Source organism: Lithobates pipiens, unplaced genomic scaffold (assembly GCF_037356315.1).
Source record: "Lithobates pipiens isolate NorthernLeopardFrog02 unplaced genomic scaffold, aLitPip1_a1.2 Scaffold_23, whole genome shotgun sequence".
In the NCBI taxonomy this organism is placed as follows: domain Eukaryota; kingdom Metazoa; phylum Chordata; class Amphibia; order Anura; family Ranidae; genus Lithobates; species Lithobates pipiens.
The window spans coordinates 254,300,487-254,306,486 of NW_027507785.1; positions in this window are offsets into that span (position 1 = coordinate 254,300,487).

The window sequence follows — 6,000 nt, forward strand, 5'->3', positions numbered from 1 at the left end:
CCAGTGCAGTGGGAGTGTCATCTTGCTGTGCATTCTGGGAGAGGGTACTTAAGGTACTGACATCACGTGCTTCTGGGTTCCGGTCCAGAAGATCTTTCTGTCTGTTTGGTCCTGGTCCTCCTGACCAGCCCCCATGGCCCTCATGGCCTGGAGTGCGGATCCATCCAATTGCGAGTCTCGGCTGGCTATCCCGAGGCAAAGTAACTGGAAGGAGGATTCAAAGGTGGTCCAGTGCCGTCTTATCTGTGGAGAGGCCCAGCAACTGGAGAAGCAACCAGGGGAGGACTCTTCGGGAGAAGGCCATGCATAAGGCTGACTTTTCAGAAGGAGCCTGGAGGCTCAGTTGAAGGACACTAAATGGATCTACACTTTTACGGTATCGCCGTACCGGCTGCAAGATACTGGTACCGTATGATAGTTTTCTAAATTTGCCTACATCCTTCAGTTACATCCAAGTCTGTGGCAAAGACTTTATTCACAAGTGTTCTACATCCAAGTCTGTGGCAGAGACTTTGTTCAAGTGTTCTACATGCAAGTCTGTGGCAGAGACTTTGCTTTACTTAGACACTCTATTGGCTGCTAGGCCTAGTGAGAGGAGGTCTATCCGGTAGCTTTGAGAATCCAGTTGTGAGTGGTAATTCTCTGGATTTCTATAGTGAGAGGCTTCCTGTCCTTTGCAGTTCCAAGAGTACCTGAATTTCCTACCCAACCCTCTATCCTTCATTGAGAGACTGTTCTGTCTACTTGTTGTCAAATAAATATCCCAGAAGGGGATCCAGTGTCAGTTTCTGTAGTTCTTTGGGCCATCTACCTCAGGAAACTCCTAGACGTACACGAGGTAAAGAAGGTAACAGTAAGCCCAATAAAACCAGCCGCTCCTTCGGGGGGGTCAGTGCTACACTTGCATTGAAAATAATGCAAACTATTTACTGAACGAAAAAGCTAGAGTGTAAGTGACCCACTATGATCTGAGTATTTCAGCCAGAAATGTAAGTCACAATTCCCCAGGTTACTAGAAGCTCCTGGACATGCCCAGTGAATATGTTCTGGAGTGCATGGAGCGGCTGTTTTAGGGCGTTTTGCAGCCGCTATTTTTAGCGCTATAACGCCTACAAAACACCCACAGTGTGAAAGGGGTCTAAGACTCCTCCATCTGCCCACCTGTGGTACCATCCCAGAAATTCCTCCAGCTGTTTGCCTGTGTATCCAGACCTACCCTGGACTTCATTGTTAGAGATGATGTTGCTGAGTCTAAGCACAGTTAACCACTTCAATACAGGGCACTTAAACACCTTCCTGCCCAGACCAATTTTGAGCTTTCAGCGCTGTCGCACTTTGAATGACAATTGCACGGTCATGCTACACTGTACCCAAATGAAATTTTTATCATTTTTTTCCCACAAATAGAGCTTTCTTTTGGTGGTATTTGATCACCTCTACGGTTTTTATTTTTTGCGCTACAAATAAAAAAATACAGAAAATTTTGAAAAAAACATTTTTTTTGTTTTAGTTTCAAAACTTTGTAAATAAGTACGTTTTCTCCTACACTGATGGGCACTGATGGGGCTACACTGATGGGCACTGATAAGGCGGCACTGATGGGCACCAATGTGGCACCAATGAAGTGGCACTGATAGGCGGCACTGATGGGCGACACGGATGGGCGACACGGACGGCCACTGATAGGTGGCACAAATTGGCACTGATAGCTGGCACGGATGGGCCGCACGGATGGGAGGCACGGATGGGCACGGATGGGCATGGATAGGCAGCACAGGTGGGCATGGATAGGCGGCACAGGTGGGCACTCATAGGCGGCACAGGTGGGCACTCATAGGCGGCACAGGTGGGCACTCAGGCGGCACAGGTGGGCACTCATAGGCGGCACAGGTGGGCACTCATAGGCGGCATTGGTGTTATACTATAGTAATGGATGCCAATCAGTGCCAAACAATAATGCATGCCAATCAATGATGCCCATTGTGGGCACTGATTGGCATCCATTATGGGCACTGATTGGCACCCATTGTGCTGACTGGCATCCCTGGTGTTCTAGGGAGGATTATGACCTTTATTACCTTTTCCCTGGTGGTCTGGATGCGTCCCTGGTGGTCCAGTGTGGGCATCCTCGGGGGGGCTGTGCTGATAATCGATCAGCACAGACCCCCCCTGTCAGAGGAGCAGCCAATCGGCTCTCCTCTACTCGCGTCTGACAGACGCGAGTGAGGGAAAGCCGATCACCGGCTCTTCTCATTTACACTGTGATCAGCCGTGATTGGACACGGCTGATCACATGGTAAAGAGTATCCGTCGGAGACTCTTTACCGAGATCGTAGTTGCCGGGTGTCAGACTGGGCACCGGGGGCGCGCAGCGGCTCATAATCCTGATCACGTCATGTGACGTCCGGTCAGGATTATGAAACCACTTTGCCGCCGTCAATTGCCTATAGGGCGGGCAGCAAGTGGTTAACTGTTTATGTACAGTATTGTTTACTTAAAAAGTAGTCTTTTCACTTTATCTGTGGTTAAAGAGACTTTTAGAGACTTTACTGCCACTAATGCCCTTACTGATTTAGAGAAGCATTGCTCTTACAAGCTCCTTTTTGTATTGCTTCATAATTGGAATGTAGGGAAGAGACAAACACCCCCCTGTTCGGTTCACACCAGAAAATGCAAACAGGCAAAAAATGTGTTCAAACACGCGGACACCGTTAAAGTCTATGGGACACGAACATGAATAATCAAAAGTGCTAAATTTAAAGGCTTATATGCATAGTATTGTCATAAAAAGTGTTTGGGGACCTGGGTCCTGCCCCAGGGGACATGTATCAATGCAAAAAAAACGTTTTAAAAACTGATGTTTTTTCGGGAGCAGTGATTTTAATAATGCTTAAAGTGAAACAATAAAAGTTTAATATTCCTTTAAATTTCGTACCTGGGGGTGTCTATAGTATGCCTGTAAAGGGGCGCATGTTTCCTGTGTTTAGAACAGTCTGACAGCAAAATTGCATTTCTAAAAAAAAAAAAAAGTTATTTAAAACTACTCGCGGCTACAAAGAATTGTCAGACCGCAATACACATAAAAGTTCATTGAAAATTGAAATTAAAAATGGCATGGGGATTTCCCCACAGGGGAACCCCGAAACAAAATTTAAAAAAAATGCGCTGGGATCCCCCTAAATTCCATACCAGGCCCTTCAGTTCTGGTATGGATATTAAGGGGAACCACGCGCCAAAATGAAAAAAAAATGGCATGGGGGTCCCCCTCAAAATCCACACCAGACCCTTATCCGAGCATGCAACCTGGCAGGCCGCAGGAAAAGAGGGGGGGACGAGAGAGCGCCCCCCCTCCTGAACCGTACCAGGCCACATGCCCTCAACATTGGGAGGGTGCTTTGAGGTAGCCCCTCAAAGCACCTTGTCCCCATGTTGATGGGGAGAAGGGCCTCATCCCCACAACCCTTACCGTGGTTGTGGGGGTCTGCAACTGGGGGGCTTATTGGAATCTGGAAGCCTCCTTTAACAAGGGGACCCCAGGATCCCGCCCCCCTGTGTGAATTGGTAATGGGGTACAAATATACCCCTACCATTTCACAAAAAAAAGTGACAAAAAAGTTAAAAAAGACAAAAGACCGTTTTTGACAAGTCCTTTATTAAATGCTTCTTCTTTGCGATTCTTCTTTCATCTTCTTTCTTCTGGTCTTCTTTCTACGTTCTTCTTCTTCCCCATCTACTTCTTCATCTTCTTCTTCCTCCGCTCTTCTCGTCCCGCATCTTGCTCCGGCTTCTTCTCCGCGCCGTCCACATGATCCTCCTCCAGAAAAAACGTCAGGTTTTAAAACTTTTTTTTACATTGATACATGTCCATTGGACCAGGACCCAGGTCCCCAAACACTTTTTATGAGAATACCATGTTAATACCATGAGAAAGCAATGTATTCTAGCAATGAAGTCAGAGAGATGGACTGATGTCATAACCTCTGACTCAACCAATCAGTGGAAGCTTTGTAATGAAGTATGTAAAGTGTAGCAAAAGCTGGAGATCAGCTTTAAATCTACCCCTGTCAAATCATTTGCATTTGGCCGATTCCTCTATCTGTTACATATATATTAACTCATACTTTATATCATATGCAAACATTTGAAAATATAGATTGTAATATGTACTCAAAATCTATTTTCAATAATCCATATAAAAGCCCTTTAAAACTCAAAACAGGAGAAAAGAGAAAATAAATAAGGTACAATTACCAAAAACAAAAAGAAAAAAGTCATAATGTTCTTGAAAGATGGAGTTGGCAGTGCCAGTATGCAGCATTAGTGGAGGGTATGGGTGAAAAGGATATCAGAAAGCTATAGGCCCCTTTCACATGAGTGTTTGTGTTCGCACATGTCTGTTTTTCAGGCAGATCTGATTTGGAATTCACCTCTATGTACTGGCAGGTGTAAACAGACTTGTGGTATTGCAGGTAGGTACAGTAGATGTTGGATGCTGGAACAGCTGCATACTGTCAGGACCTGCTCGAATGGGCCTGCTCACACTATAATGCAGTGCACTGTATACATAATGAATGGGCTGCAATACACCTCCATGTACACACTGATTATATTTTTCACACAGCATAGTGCAACACACAAAACCTGATTTTATTTTATCCTATTGTAACACCATTACATTATTCAAATTATTTATTTCTGTGTACTATATATTGCAGCTCAACTTTGAAACGAGGATAAAAAGCTCTCCTAAATAACAACATAAATGTTCCCTTTGAGCTTTACATTTATTCTACATTACGTAAAGATTGCATAATGTGAGATCCCTTTAGTTGATTATATTTTTGGGGAAATATCTGGGTATGCACAAATTATGTAACAGTTACATTGGAAACATATACAGCAAAGAATATGCAAAGGTAATCTACAAAGCTATTATTACCCCAATAAATATTGATTGTAAATTTAGCAAATGTAAGCTATTGTGCTACATTTTGGGTCCCCTATAGTTTGGAAAGTTAACAACTACTGCATGGAGTTCTGCTTAAGCGCCTAGAGGCGATTCAGTTCGCATTGTGCGCTATACAAGTATTTAATTCATTCATTCATTTAAATATGTAACATTGAGTATAAAGAACCACAATATATTGCACTGAATTGAATTTCCTGAATAATGCTTAATGGTTGTACTTCTGTTTGACTATGATGCCCTCTTGTGGATATACAGTATATAGTATGAGAATGTTAAGATGTGACGTGAATGTGGCACTACATCCAAAATTGGTAAATTGGTAGCCACTAGTAGTTCCAAAAAAGGAAAAAGGAGTACTCAATTGAATATAAAATCCAAATGTATTATATCAACATGATAAAAGCACTTTAAAATTAAAGGAACTATTTTGAGAAAGATCGTTACATATACATGCAACATCATCCCATACAGGTTGATCCTATATATACATACATATATATGCCCATAAGTATGAATAATTTATTGCTTGTATCTGAGATGATCTTCCATATCAGGGACTCACAGGAAATCAGCGTACCAAGGGATCACTACGCATTTCCCTTACAGCTTCCTCAGGAGATACTATTGGTACCGTGTTGGAATGGGAAACATGGAATGCCCAGCCCACAGCGTGGAGATAAGAGAGGGGGGAGCAGTGCACAGACAACCCCAGAGTGAGAGTACATTAGGTGTAATTCAGCCAAAGAAGAGAGTTCACCCTAAGGTTAAAAGTACACTGTATATATAGATTATCCAAGGGGGCAACAAGTGGAAAAAATATTAGATGTTTATATGTAGAAAAGCCAAGCCATCCTAGATAGATGAGGGGTCCCCATACAAAAGTAGTTCGCTTAATTGTTGTATCTCCCCTCTACTGCCTATATCGATCCTGGCTGCAAAGAGGCTCCTCTACATATATATTTATATATATAATTTTAAAGCTAATCATTAGCTGTTTCAATCTTTATATTCAATTTTTAGAATTACAGTAC